At 37.0% G+C, this 16,622-nt stretch overlaps 1 pseudogene; it reads right to left on the reverse strand.

The window, feature by feature from the left end:
• Window positions 1–7,537: 7,537 nt before the first annotated feature.
• LOC124507936 (putative vomeronasal receptor-like protein 4) lies at window positions 7,538–8,565 on the reverse strand (annotated as a pseudogene).
• Between the last annotated feature and the right edge of the window lie 8,057 nt (window positions 8,566–16,622).

Consider the following 16,622-nt stretch of genomic DNA (forward strand, 5'->3'; position numbering starts at 1 on the left):
CTTCTGGAAGCTAGAACAAGCAATCCTAAAATTTGTATGGAACCACAAAAGATCCCAAAGAGTCAAAGTAACATTGAAGAAGAAGACCAAAGCAGGAGGCATCACAATCCCAGACTTTAACCTCTACTACAAAGTTGTAATCATCAAGGCAGCATGATATTGGCACAAAAACAGACACACAGACCAATGGAGTAGAATAGAGACTCCAGAATTGGACCCACAAAAGTATGGCCAACTCATCTTTGACAGAGCAGGAAAGAGTATCCAATAGAAAAAAGACAGTCTCTTTAACAAATGGTGCTGGGACAACTGGACAGCAACATGCAGAAGGATGAAACTAGACCACTTTTTTGCACCATTCACCAAAACAAACTCAAAATGGATGAAGGACCTGAATGTGAGACAGGAAACCATCAAAACACTAGAGAAGAAAGTAGGGAAAAACCACTCTGACCTCAGCTGCAGCAATTTAATACTTGATACATCCCCAAAGGCAAGGGAATTAAAAGCAAAAATGAACTATTGGGACCTCATAAAGATAAAAAGCTTCTGCACAGCAAAGGAAACACTCAACAGAACTAAAAGGCAGCCAATGGAATAGGAGAAGATATTTTCAAATGACATATCAGACAAAGAGCTAGTATCCAAAATCTATAAAGAGCTCACCAAACTCCACACCCGAAAAACAAATAATCCAGTGAAGAAATGGGCAGAAAATATGAATAGACACTTCTCTAAAGAAGACATCCAGATGGCCAACAGGCAGATGAAAAGGTGCTCAACGTCGCTCCTCATCAGGCAAATACAAATCAAAACCACACTCAGATATGTCCTCACGCCACTCAGAGTGGCTAAAATGAACAAAACAGGAGACTATCGATGCTGGAGAGGATGTGGAGAAACGGGAACCCTCTTGCACTGTTGGCAGGAACGCAAATTGGTGCGGCTGCTCAGGAAAACGATGTGGAGTTTCCTCAAAAAATTAAAATAGACCTACCCTATGACCCAGCAGTGCACTGCTAGGAATTTACCCAAGGGATATAGGAGTACTGATGCATAGGGGCAACTGTACTCCAATGTTTATAGCAGCACTCTCAACAATAGCTAAATTATGGAAAGAGTCTAAATGTCCATCAACTGATGAATGGGTAAAGAAATTGGAGTTTATATATATAATGGAATACTACTTGGCAATGAGAAAGAATTAAATATGGCCTTTTGTAGCAACGTGGATGGAGCTGGAGAGTGTTAAACTAAGTGAAATAAGTCATATAGAGAAAGACAGATACCATATGTTTTCACTCTTATGTGGATCCTGATAAACTTCACACAAGACCATGGGGGAGGGGAAGGGAAAAATGTTAGAGAGGGAGGGAGCCAAACCATAAAAGACTATTAAAAACTGAGAATAAACTAAGGGTTGATGGGATGTAGGAAGGAGATGAAAGTGGGTGATGGGCAGTGAGGAGGGCACCTTTGGGATGAGCACTGAGTGTTGTATGGAAACCAATTTGGCAATTAATTTTGTATTAAAAAAATTAAAAATAGATCTACCCTATGACCCAGCCATAGCACTGCTAAGAATTTACCCAAGGGATACAGGAGTGCTGATGCATAGGGTCACTTGTACCCCATTGTTTATAGCAGCACTTTCACCAATAGACAAATTATGGAAAGAGCCTAAAAGTCCAGCAACTGACGAATGGATAAAGAAGATATGGCATATGTGTATATGTATATGTGTGTGTGTGTGTGTGTGTGTGTGTGTGTGTGTATCATATATAATTGGCAATGGGACAGAATGAAATCCAGCCATTTGTAGCAACGTGAATGCGTGAATGAACTGAAGGGTATTATGCTAAGTGAAATAAGCCAGACAGATAAAGACAGTTACTAATGTTTTCACGCTTATGTGAATCTTGAGAAACTTAACAGAAAAACATGGGGGAGGGGAAAGGGGGAAATAACAGAGAGGGAGGGAGGCAAACCGTAAGAGACTTAAATGCTGAGAAAAAAATGAGGGTTGATGGGAGGTGGGGGAGATGGGAAATTGGGTGATGGGCAGTGAGGAGGGCACCTGTTGGGATGAACACTAGGTGTTGCATGGAAACCAGTCTGACAGTAAGTTGTATTTAATGTATAAAAAACGAATGAATAGGTTAACCAGGGAATCAGCAAAAAATTTAAAAACATATACATGGAAGCAAACGAACTTGAAAACACGACTGTCCAAACACTATGTGATTCAGCAAAGATCATCTTAATAGGAATATACATAAAAGTCTATCTCAAGAAGCAAGATAGGTCCCAAATACACATCTCACGTTACACCTAAAGAAACTAGAAAATGTCCAGTAAATAAAGCCAAAAGCCAGCAGAAGAAGGGGAATGATAGACATTAGAGCAGATATGAACAATATTTGAAACCAACAAACAAAACAGCACAGTAGATAACTAAAAGTAAATGTAGGTTCTTTCAAAGAAAAAAAAAACTGATAACATCCCTAGTCAGACTTATCAAGAAGAAAATAAAGAATACTGAAATCAAAAAAATCACAAATAAAAGAGGGAAGACCACAATGTATGTCAAAGAAATATAAACAATGATAAGATCCTGGACCAGTTGGCTTCCCAGGAAATTTCTTCCAGGCATTTAAAGAAGGGTTAATACCTACTTTTCTCAAAGTTTTCCTCGAAAATATAAATGGAAGGAATGCTGGCAAACTGATTCCAGGACACCATCATTACCTTGGATCCAAAACCAGACAAAGATGCCACACACACACACACACACACAAAACAAAACAAACAAACAAACAAACAAACAAAGGACACTTATCGGCCAATATCCCTGATTAATCTGGGTGCAAAAATCTCAACAAGTACTAGCAAATAGAATTCAACATTACATTAAAAGAACTATGCACAGGGGCACCTGGGTGGCTCAGTCAGTTAAGCGGCCGACTTCACCTCGGGTCATGATCTCGCGGTCCATGAGTTCAAGCCCCGCATCAGGCTCTGTGCTGACAGCTCAAAGCCTGGAGCCTGTTTCAGATTCTGTGTCTCCCTTCTCTGACCCTCCCCCGTTCATGCTCTGTCTCTCTCTCTCTCTGTCTCAAAAATAAATAAGTGTTAAAAAAAATTAAAAATAAATAAATAAATAAATAAAAGAACTATGCACAGAGATCAAGTGGGATTTATACCTGGGCTGCAGGGCTGATATAAATATTTGCAAATAAGTCAACGTGATATACCACATTAATAAAAGAAAAGATAAGAATCACGATACCCTAAATAGATACAGAACATGCATTTGACAAAATACAGCACTCTTTCTTGATAAAAACCCTCAAGAAAATAAGGATAGAAGGAACAATTCTCAACATTATAAAGGCCATATAGGAAAGACCCACACCGAATATCATCCTCAATGGTAAAAGCTGAGAGTTTCCCCCTAATGTCAGGAACACGACACAGATGTCCATTCTCACAGCTGCTGTTCAGTATATTACTGGAAGTCCTAGCCTCAGCAATCACACAACAGAAAGAAATAAAAGACATACAAATTGTCAAGGGAAAAGTCAAATTTTCACTCTTCACAGATGACATGATATTCTATGCTAAAACCCCAAAGACACCAAAAACTGCTAGAACTGATTCATGAATTCAGAATAAAATCAACATACTGAAACTGGTTGCATTTCTTTACACCAATAGTGAAACAGCAGGAAGAGGAACCAAGGAAACAATCCCATTTACAATTACACCAAATGATGTAAAATACCAAAAAATAAACCTAACCAAAGAGGTCAAAGACCTATATGGTGAAAAATATAGAAAGCTTATGAAAGAAATTGAACACACAAAGTGGGGCACCTGGGTGGCTGAGTCAGTTAAACATTTGACTTTGTATCAGGTGATAATCTCTAAGAGTGTGATTTAGAGCCCTGTGTTGAGCTCTATGCTGACAGCTCAGGACCTGGAGCCTGCTTGGGATTTTGTGTCCTCCCCCCACCCCTACTCACACTTCGTCTCTCTCTGTCTCTCAAAAATTAATAAACACTTAAAAATTAAAAAAAGAAGACACAAAAAAGCATAAACATTCCATGCTTGTAGATTGGAGGAACAAATATTGTTAAAATGCTTATACTACTGAAAACAATCTATACGTTCAATGGAATCCTTATTAAAATAACACGCGCATTCATCACAGAATTTGAAAAAACAATTCCGAAATTTTTATGGAAAGAGACATCCCCAAGTAGCCAAAGTAATGTTGAAAAGGAGAAAATATGGAGGTCTCACATTGTGGACATCAAGCTGTATTACAAAGCTCTAATCATCAAGACAGTATGGTATTGGCACAAAAACAGACACATAGTTCAGTGGAACAGAACAGAGAATCCAGAAATGGCCCCACAATGTGTGACCAACTAATCCTTGACAAGACAGGAAAGAATATCTAGTGGAAGAAAAGACAGTCTCTTTCGTAAATGGCGCTGAGAAATCTGGATAGTGAAATGCAGAAAAAATGAAGCTGGATCACTTTCTTATACTATAAACAAAACTAAATTCAAAATATATGAAATCCCTAAATATGAAGCAGGAATCCGTCAAAACCCCAGAATAGGAAACAGACAGTAGCCTCTTTGAACTCTGCAACAGCAAATTCTTACTAGACATACCTCTGGGAGAAAGGGAAACTAAAGGAAAAATGGACTATTAGGACCCTATCAGGATAAAAAATCTGCACATCAAAGGAAACAAACAACAAAACTAAAGGACAGCCATGGAAGGGTACAAGAGATTTGTAGATTAGATATCAGATAAAGGGTCAGTATCCAAAATAGGTACTTATTAAACACAACAACCAAAATACAAATAATCCAGTGAAGAAATGAGCAGAAGGCATTAATGCACAATTTCCAAAGAACACACCCAGAGGACCAACGGACACAGAAAAGATGCTCAACATCACTCATTATCAGAGAAATACAAATCAAAATCACAATGAGATACCACCTCACACCTATTAGAATGGCTAAAAAAACAAAAGAGGAAACAACAGATTTTGGTGAGGATGTGGAATTAGGAGAACCCTTTTACACTTTTGGTGGAGATACAAACTGGTGCAGTCACTCTGAAAATAGCATGGAGGTTCCTCAAAATATTAAAAATAGACCTACTGTATGACCCAGCAATTGCACCAGTAGGCATATACCCAAAGGATACAAAAATGCTAATTCAAAGGGACACATGCACCACAATGTTTATAGCAGCACTATTAACAATAGCCAGAGTATGTAATGAGTCAAAAGGTCCATTGACGAATGGATAAATGTATTACATAATGGAATATTATTCAATAATCAAAAAGAATGAAATCTTGCCACTTGCAAACATGTGGATGGAACTAGAGTATTATGCTAAGGGAAATGAGTCAGTCAGAGAAAAACCAATATATGATTTCACTCATATGCGGAATTTAAGAAACACAATAGATGAACATATGGGAAGGGAGGGAAAAATGAGATAAAAATGGAGAGAGGAAAACCATAAGAGACTCTTAAATACAGAGAAAAAACTGAGAGTTGCTGGAGTGGTGTTTTTTGTGGGGGTGGGGTAATTGTGTGACGGGGATTAAGAAGGCACTTGTTCAGAAAAGCCCTGGTCATTATTGAAAGGGATGCATCACTGGGTTGTACTCCTTACAACAATACTACACTACAAGTTAACTAACTTTAATTTAAATAGAAAAAATATATATAAAATACAAAGTAAAAGAATCCTTATAATGTACAGCAAGGATAATAATAAAATATAAGAACATCCCAGAAAGCTAAGTAATTCAAGTTAAGGATCTAAAGAAGCAATCAAAATCAGAGACCGTCTCGCCATCCAGATCTTGACTGACTACAAGGAGCTCAAACCTGTGTGGTACTCCAACTCGTCCTCAGGGTGATTGGTACAAAGAGACTAGAGATACCTGCACTGTGATATGTCCCAAAGTTCACAATGAAATTATTAATGGTGAAACACAATTAAATTAGTTTTGGGTATAGGGTAGAAGAAATTACATGTCACAAAATAAATATATCAGCAATATGTTTAAATTATTTGATAGTTATTGAGGAGGGCACCTGTTGGGATGAGCACGGGGTGTTGTATGGAAACCAATTTGACAATAAGTTTCATCTACAACATATAAAATATTTAAGTAAAGACAGGAAAAATAGGAAATAAAAATAATGTCAAAAGACAAACTATACACTTGTAAGATATATTGTGAAGAAGAGGCCTAATACAATTAAATCTTGAAAATTAAATAACACAATTTAGTACACAACAATTTAGTTAAATATTATATTAGTCTGAGTTGATGAAATAAATAATAACCTAGAATACTGAACAAAAATGTTGAAGCCAAATCCATTCAAGAGAGAACATTTATAGAGAATAGAATTGTCACTATATTATATGAAGATCAGAATGGGAAGAAATAAAAATCATTTAAATGTTTCACTACTGTATACAAATTAAAAAAAAACTGGGGCGCCTGGGTGGCGCAGTCGGTTAAGTGTCCGACTTCAGCCAGGTCACGATCTCACGGTCCGTGAGTTTGAGCCCCGCGTCGGGCTCTGGGCTGATGGCTCAGAGCCTGGAGCCTGCTTCCGATTCTGTGTCTCCCTCTCTCTCTGCCCCTCCCCCGTTCATGCTCTGTCTCTCTCTGTCCCAAAAATAAACGTTGAAAAAAAAAATTAAAAAAAAAAACTAAAAAAAAAAAACTAAAAAAATGACGATTGTAAATTTCTAATTTCAAAACTAGGCATGAAGTTACAAATAAGAAATTAATTGTAACAAAAGCAGATAAATAAAATACTCACCAGAAATATTACTCAAACTGTGTAAATAAAAGAAATAAAAAGATATATATGTTGTAACATGAGACAAAGTTTACAACCTTTAAAAGAAGAGAATGATAAATTAGAAAACATACAGAGGTGAGAGTACACTCTCTGCAGCCCTAATAGAAGCCAGAACTCATAGAAATAAATATAAATAGTGCTGAGAAAAGTGTTGCTCGGTTAAAATTAGAGGCACAGCTAAATATCTTGAAGTAAAAAGAGTAAACAGAATTTTCAAATGTTGCATTACCAATAGGTAATGCATTGTAATAGAGTACAATAGTCATGATTTAGAGTGTATTTCACTGCATTGTAATACAGTACAATAGTCATGCTTTAGAGTGTATTTTACTTTTATAGAGAAAATTTTCCTTAGGAGTGTTTGAGAAATAAAATGAAAGATAAAGGAATGTTCAACACATGGCAATATTGAATCTTACTTGATACTAAACTCAAAAAAGCTGGTGGGTAATTGTTACCAGAGGTTTCAAAAATATTTATTATTTATACACAGTAAACCTTTCTTACATATAAATTAAAATTACATTTAAATGTTATATATAAATAAAGACTGTATAATTTGAATGAAATCAAAATGATCAGTTCTAGATAATGATTTCCACACTATGTACTTATAACTTGATTGTAATTTTCCCACACATTCGAAACACATTTTCTATCCTTTTATCAGAACTTATTAGCCCAATGCACTGACAGTGGCATAGACATTGGGCACAAGCTTCTGGAAATCCAGAATGACTGTGTCATATGCTCATAAGAGAGTGGAGGAGAAGGAGATAATGACGCCCACCTAGTACATGACCACAAAAAAACTTGCCAACAGCAGGATGGTTTGGGTGGCCCTTCTCTCTGGGGAGACTCTTGAAGAGAGGCTGATGCTGGGAAGGTGCTGGCACTGCCTCTGAAGCCTGGACAAGAGAATCACAATGTACACACTTGAGAGCAGCATGCCTCCAACAAAGAAAACATCCCTGGATATTGAAAACGTGAAAAACAGTCCCCTGATGATGGAGTTTAGGCGGGAAAGTGAGCAGTGTTTACTGACACAAGTAGATTTCTCTGGGTCACATTAGAAGGAGCAGCAGTATACAAGATGCAGTCACTAATGAGAGACAAACTGAGAAACCATAAGATGATAAAAGAATGGAAGATGTACTTTTTGCACGTATGTTTAAAGCTGGCCAACCAGGAGGTGCTAGGGCTGATCATGATGGCCTTGAACATGCTGAGGAGGCAGGTGGTGCTCAAGGAGAGACCCATTGTCACCCTATTCATGCACAATAAAGCCATGCATTTGAAATCATTTAGAGTGTTCAGTACTTCAAACAGGTCTGTAGACATTAAAAAACAGTGCCGTGAAGAGTTTCATTATGTGGACAAAGGCCAAGTGATAGATGATCAGGACAGTTGGCTTAGGTCTGTGATCCAGAAGTAGCATGAAGATGTGGAAGAGAAGCAGGAAGATGTTGGCAAAAATTCCAATAGGAACTTGTAAAAACTGGCCTATCTTCATACAAATATAATGGACGATATCATCATCACAGTGACAAAGAAAAAACATATACTGTCTATCTGAAAAATTAGACCTCACTTTATCAATGTCATTTATTCCTTTGTCAAAATCATCACCACAGATCATTTTGTGTTATACTCAATTAATCATTAAGTCTATGTTGTATAAAGTCTTAGAAATAGAGTCTCAATAGTATTTGTACACCATTTGACTGTGTGTATAATATGTACATACGTATCTATATGTTATCTTTCAATATCTATCTCCCTATCTATCTGTCTATATGTGTCATCTAAATTGGGAAGGAGAGAAGGAAAGAGAGGAAGGAGAGAGACATAGAGAAAGAGAGATCTCATATCCATATTAATGCCAGGATGATGTCCCCATTCCCCATACTGCCCATACAGTATATTCATTTGTTTTTTTAAAAGTTTGCTTTCTTGTTCTGCATTTTCCTGTCTCATATTCAGCATCAAGAATCCTAATAGCCGACTCATTCTATGAAGCCAGTATTACTTTGATTCCTAACCAGACAGAGACCCAGTAAAAAAAGAGAACTACCGGCCAATATCCCTGATAAATATGGATGCAAAAATTCTCAATAAGATACTAGCAAATCGAATTCAACAGCATATAAAAAGAATTATTCACCATGATCAAGTGGGATTCATTCCTGGGATGCAGGGCTGGTTCAACATTCGCAAATCAATCAACGTGATACATCACATTAACAAAAAAAAAAGAGAAGAACCATATGATCCTGTCAATCAATGCAGAAAAGGCCTTTGACAAAATCCAGCACCCTTTCTTAATAAAAACCCTTGAGAAAGTCGGGATAGAAGGAACATACTTAAAGATCATAAAAGCCATTTATGAAAAGCCCACAGCTAACATCATCCTCAACGGGGAAAAACTGAGAGCTTTTTCCCTGAGATCAGGAACACGACAGCGATGCCCACTCTCACCGCTGTTGTTTAACATAGTGCTGGAAGTTCTAGCATCAGCAATCAGACAACAAAAGGAAATCAAAGGCATCCAAATTGGCAAAGATGAAGTCAAGCTTTCGATTTTTGCAGATGACATGATATTATACACGGAAAATCCGATAGACTCCACCAAAAGTCTGCTAGAATTGATACATGAACTCAGCAAAGTTGCAGGATACAAAATCAATTTACAGAAGTCAGTTGCATTCTTATACACTAACAATGAAGCAACAGAAAGACAAATAAAGAAACTGATCCCATTCACAATTGCACCAAGAAGCATAAAATACCTAGGAATAAATCTAACCAAAGATGTAAAGGATCTGTATGCTGAAAACTATAGAAAGCTTATGAAGGTAATTGAAGAAGATTTAAAGAAATGGAAAGACATTCCCTGCTCATGGATTGGAAAAATAAATATTGTCAAAATGTCAATACTACCCAAAGCTATCTACACATTCAATGCAATCCCAATCAAAATTGCACCAGCATTCTTCTCGAAATTAGAACAAGCAATCCTAAAATTCATATGGAACCACAAAATGCCCCGAATAGCCAAAGGAATTTTGAAGAAGAAGACCAAAGCAGGAGGCATCACAATCCCAGACTTCAGCCTCTACTACAAAGCTGTCATCATCAAGACAGCATGGTATTGGCACAAAAACAGACACACAGACCAATGGAATAGAATAGAAACCCCAGAACTAGACCCACAAACATATGGCCAACTCATCTTTGACAAAGCAGGAAAGAACATCCAATGGAAAAAAGACAGCCTCTTTAACAAATGGTGCTGGGAGAACTGGACAGCAACATGCAGAAGGTTGAAACTAGACCACTTTCTCACACCATTTACAAAAATAAACTCAAAATGGATAAAGGACCTAAATGTGAGACAGGAAACCATCAGAACCTTAGAGGAGAAAGCAGGAAAAGACCTCTCTGACCTCAGCCGTAGCAATCTCTTACTCGACACATCCCCAAAGGCAAGGGAATTAAAAGCAAAAGTGAATTACTGGGACCTTATGAAGATAAAAAGCTTCTGCACAGCAAAGGAAACAACCAACAAAACGAAAAGGCAACCAACGGAATGGGAAAAGATATTTGCAAATGACATATCGGACAAAGGGCTAGTATCCAAAATCTATAAAGAGCTCACCAAACTCCACACCCGAAAAACAAATAACCCAGTGAAGAAATGGGCAGAAAACATGAATAGACACTTCTCTAAAGAAGACATCCAGATGGCCAACAGGCACATGAAAAGATGTTCAGCGTCGCTCCTTATCAGGGAAATACAAATCAAAACCACACTCAGGTATCACCTCACGCCAGTCAGAGTGGCCAAAATGAACAAATCAGGAGACTATAGATGCTGGAGAGGATGTGGAGAAACGGGAACCCTCTTGCACTGTTGGTGGGAATGCAAATTGGTGCAGCCGCTCTGGAAAGCAGTGTGGAGGTTCCTCAGAAAATTAAAAATAGACCTACCCTATGACCCAGCAATAGCACTGCTAGGAATCTACCCAAGGGATACAGGAGTACTGATGCATAGGGGCACTTGTACCCCAATGTTCATAGCAGCACTCTCAACAATAGCCAAATTATGGAAAGAGCCTAAATGTCCATCAACTGATGAATGGATAAAGAAATTGTGGTTTATATACACAATGGAATACTACGTGGCAATGAGAAAAAATGAAATATGGCCTTTTGTAGCAACGTGGATGGAACCGGAGAGTGTGATGCTAAGTGAAATAAGCCATACAGAGAAAGACAGATACCATATGGTTTCACTCTTATGTGGATCCTGAGAAACTTAACAGGAACCCATGGGGGAGGGGAAGGTAAAAAAAAAAAAAAAAGGACGTTAGAGTGGGAGAGAGCCAAAGCATAAGAGACTGTTAAAAACTGAGAACAAACTGAGGGTTGATGGGGGGTGGGAGGGAGGGGCGGGTGGGTGATGGGTATTGAGGAGGGCACCTTTTGGGATGAGCACTGGGTGTTGTATGGAAACCAATTTGTCAATAAACTTCATATAAAAATAAAATAAAATAAAATAAAATTAACCTATGATGAAAAAAAAAAAAGAAACCAATTTGTCAATAAATTTCATATATAAAAAAAAAAAGAAAAAAAAAAGAATCCTAATAGCCATTAAAGTTTGCATAGATGTTTGTATAGTTGAACTGTTGCACATTTTACACTAATGGGAAAAGAATTACGAAAGAAACATTTGGGGGAAAAATTATGCCCAGGCAAGTCTTCCATCACATACTGTGACACTTTTTCTTCTTCTTCCTTCCAAACTTAGAGACCATCATAATCGCGTTTGGTCTATCCTGTTAATTCAGCACAATCTCCCCTTAAAATTAGATAATTATTAATCATCTTTCAACAAAAACCTTAATTCTCATTGTCATACAACGTAATGATTCATATCAGGGATATGAAGATTTGCATACAAACATATGAGAGGATGGAAATAACTATTTTATTACAAATCCTATTAACAAACTTTATTCACATTGAACCTGGCACACTCCCCTTTATTTTCATCACGGTGATTCATTTTATAATCTCTTTTTATATCAGTAGGGAATTGCTGAAGTCCAGCTCTCAATTTTCAAGAGGACAAGAGGACAAACAACTAATATCTGCTTTATGATGTCCAAAAAATTGTTTTAAAATATTTTTATGGATATCTTTGCACGGAACTTCATTTAATGAAAGGATAGCCTCTCGTGCCATTAAAAAATCTCCAATAGGGACACCTGAGTGGTCCAGTCAGTTAGGGTCTGACTCTTGATTTTGGGTGTGGTCATGATCTCAGGGTAGTGACTGATGTAAGCCTCTGCACTGACAGCTCAGAGCCTACTTGGGATTCGCTCTCCCCTCTCTCTCCCCTTGCCCCCTCTCACACACTCACTCTCTCAAAATAAATTAAATAATCATTTGTAAAATTGATTTGTATAATTGGACATATTGGATACACACACACACACACACATATGAATATATGCTCATCCTCGTGTGTGTGTGTGTATATATATATATATATATAGTATATATATAGGATATATGAATATATTGGAGATATATATTATAATATATATATGCTCATCCTCATGTCTCTTCAGGATATTTCCAATATCAGAATACTTTGTAAAATGTCATTGAACACTTTTGCAATTATCTTATCATGGTATTTGCCCTATATGTAGGCATAATTATTTTACTCAATTAATGTGATAAGAATATTTAGCTGTATACATATTTCATTTATTCTTCTATTGAAATGAGAGAGTACTCACCTTTGTTTTCAGTGAAGAAATTTTGAGAGTGAATGTTCTTGGGTGAAATTCAGAATATCACTTGCCTATAAAATTGCTGGGGTAAAAAATTGCTCTATAATCACCTGATATATGGGATTTTATAATGCCTTAATTATGCATTTGATTAAATGGCTGTAACTATGTTACCAAATAATTATTCTGTGAGAAATTTATCAAAAAGTCAGAATCAGAAAACTAACAGTTGCCACAATATATATCTGTACCACAGAGCACTTGGGTTATGCTGTCCTATTAGGCCCTAGAGACTAGAACTTATCTATCAGGCTATACTGCCTTAAAGGCACAATGATATCCAAATTGTAGGTATTATATTGCAGTGTCAGTAAAGCCACATTTGGGTGATGGGCACTAATATACATGTATAATTACTTAATAAGTGTATATATGAAACATGATTTTATTTTATTTTATTTTAATTTTTAATTTAATTTTTTTTTTATTTTTTAAAATATACATCCTAATTGGTTAGCGTATAGTGCAACAATGATTTCAGGAGTAGATTCCTTAGTGCCTCTTACCCATTTGACCCATTCCCCCTCCCACAACCCCTCAAGTAACCCTCAGTTTGTTCTCCATATTTGTGAGTCTCTTCTGTTTTGTCCCCTTCCCTGTTTTTATATTATTTTTGTTTCCCTTCCCTTATGTTCATATGTTATGTCTCTTAAAGTCCTCATATGAGTGGTCATATAATTTTTGTCTTTCTCTGACTAATTCCACTTAGCATAATACCCTCCAGTTCCATCCACATAGTTGCAAATGACAAGATTTCATTCTTTTTGATTGCTGAGTAATACTCCATTGTAGAGTATATATACGACACTTCTTTATCCATTTATCCATCGGTGGACTTTTGGGCTCTTTCCATACTTTGGCTATTGTTGATAGGGCTGCTATAAACGTGGGGGTGCATGTGTCCCTTCGAAGCAGCACAGCACACCTGTGTCCCTTGGATAAATACCTGTTAATGCAATTTCTGGGTTGTAGGGTAGATCTATGATTAGTTTCTTGAGGAACCTCCATAGTGTTTCCCAGAGTGGCTGCACCATCTTGCATTCCCACCAACAATCCAAAAGAGATCTTTTTTCTCTGCATCCTTGCCAACATCTGTTGGTGCCTAAGTTGTTAATGTTAGCCATTCTGACAGGTGTCAGGTGGGATCTCATTGTGGTTTTGATTTATATTTTCCTGATGATGAGTGATGTGGAGAATTTATCTGGATGTCTTCTTTGGAGAAGTGTCTATTCATGACTTTTGCCCATTTCTTCCCTGGATTATTGGTTTTTGTTTTTGTTTTTGTCTTTTTTTTTTTTTTGGTGTTGAGTTTGATAAGTTCTTTATAGGTTTTGGATACTAACTCTTTATCTGATATGTCATTTGCAAATATCTTCTTCCATTCTGTCGGTTGCCTTTTAGTTTTGCTGATTGTTTCCTTTGCTGTGCAGAATCTTTTTATTTTGGTGAGGTCCCAGTAGTTCATTTTTGCTTTTGTATCCCTTGCCTCCAGAGACGTGTTCAGTAAGAAGTTGCTGCAGGCAAGATCAAAGAGGTTTTTGCCTGCTTTCTTCTTGAGGATTTTGATGGCTTCCTGTCATACATTGTATGTACATACATACATACCTCAATGTATGAGGTCTTTCATCCATTCTGAGTTAATTTTTGTGTATGATGTAAGAAAGTGGTCCAGTTTCATTCTTCTGCATGTCGCTGTCCAGTTTTCCTAGCATCACTTGCTGAAGAGACTTTTATTCCATTGGATATGCTTTCCTGCTTTGTCAAAGATTAGTTGGCCATACACTTGTGGGTCCTTTTCTGGGTTCTCTATTCTGTTCCATGGATCTGAGTGTCTGTACTTGTGCCAGTACCATATTGTCTTGATGATTACAGCTTTGCAGTATAGTTTGAAGTAAGTAATTGTGATGCCCGCTGCTTTTGTTTTCTTTTTCAAGATCGCTTTGGCTATTTGGGGTCTTTTCTGGTCCCATACAGATTTTAGGATTATTTATTCTAGCTCTGTGAAAAATGCTGATGTTACTTTGATAGGGATTGCATTGAACATGTAGATTGCTTTGGGTATATTGACATTTTTACAATATTTGTTCTTCCTATCCAGGAGCATGGAAACTTTTTCTATTTTTTTGTGTCTTCTTCAATTTCTTCCATAAGCTTTCTATAGCTTCACCGTACAGGTTTTTCACCTCTTTGGTTGGACTTATACCTAGGTATTTTATGGTTTTTGGTGCAACTGCAAATGGGACAGATTCACTGATTTCTCTTTCTGTCTCTTCATTGTTGGTGTATAGAAATGCAACTGATTTATGTGTTTTGATTTTATATCCTGCAACTTTGCTGAATTCATGAGTCAAGTCTAGCAGTTTTTTGGTAGAATATTTTGGGTTTTCCATATAGAGTACCATGTCATCTGCGAAGAGCGAAAGTTTGACCTCCTGGCTGATTTGGATGCCTTTGATTTCTTTGTGTTTTCTGATTGCAGAGGCTAAGACTTCTAATACTATGTTGAATAACAGTGGCGAGAGTGAACATCTCTGTCTCATTCCTGACCTTAGGGGGAAAGCTCTCAGTTTTTCCCCATTGACCATGATATTAGTGTTGGATCGTTCATATATGGCTTTCATGATCTGGAGGTATGATCCTTCTATCCCTACTTTCTTGAGGGTTTGTATCAAGAAAGGATGCTGTATTTTGTCAAATGCATCCTCTGCATCTATTGAGAGGATCATATGGTTCTTGTCTTTTCTTTTTCCGATGTGATGAATCACATTAATTGTTTTGGGGATATTGAACCAACCCTGCATCCCAGGTATAAATCCCACTTGGTCATGGTGAATATTTTTTAATGTATTGTTGGATCCTGTTGGCTGATATCCTGTTGAGGATTTTTGCATCCATGTTCATCAGGGAAATTGGTCTATAGTTCTCCTTTTTAGTTGGGTCTCTGTACAGTTTTGGAATCAAGGTAATGCTGACTTCATAGAAAGAGTTTGGAAGTTTTCCTTCCATTTCTATTTTCGGGAACATGTTCAAGAGAATAGATGTTAACTCTTCCTTAAATGTTTGGTAGACTTACCCTGGGAAGCCATCTGACCCTGGACTCTTGGTTTTTGGTAGATTTTTGATTACTAATTCTATTACCTTACTAGTTATGGGTCTGTTCAAATTTTCTATTTCTTCCTGTTTCAGGTTTGGGAGTGTATATGTTTCTAGGAAGTTGTCCATTTCTTACAGATTGTCCATTTTATTGGCATGTAATTGCTCATAATATTATCTTATTATTGTTTTATTTCTGCTGTGTTGTGATCTCTCCTCTTTCATTCTTTATTTTTTTTATTGTGTCCTTTTTCTTTTTGGTCAAACTGGCTAGTGGTTTATCAATTTTGTTAATTCTTTCAAAGAACCAGCATCTGGTCTCATTGATCTATTCTACTGTTTTGTTTTTGTTTTTGTTTTTGTTTTGTTTTTGGTTTCAATAGCATTAATTTCTGCACTAGTCTTTGTTATTTCCTGTCTTCTGCTGGTTTTGGGTTCTATTTGCTGTTCTTTTTCTAGCGCCTAAAGGTGTAAGGTTAGGTTGTGTATCTCAGAACTTTCCTCCTTCTGTAGGAAGGCCTGGATTTCTATATACTTTCCATTTATGACCGCCTTTGCTGCGTTCCCGAGGTTTGGGGTTGTGGTATTATCATTTTTGTTGACTTCCATATACTTTTTAATTTCCTCCTTAACTGCTTGGTTATCCCATTCATTCTTTAGAAGGATGTTCTTCAGTCTCCAAGTATTTGTTACTTTTCCAATTTTTTTTCTTGTGGTTGCTTTCGAGTTTCATGAC

This window comes from Lynx rufus, unplaced genomic scaffold, assembly GCF_022079265.1.
Source record: "Lynx rufus isolate CCGP_SWC_20201006 ecotype Redwood Valley unplaced genomic scaffold, mLynRuf1.p SCAF_12, whole genome shotgun sequence".
In the NCBI taxonomy this organism is placed as follows: domain Eukaryota; kingdom Metazoa; phylum Chordata; class Mammalia; order Carnivora; family Felidae; genus Lynx; species Lynx rufus.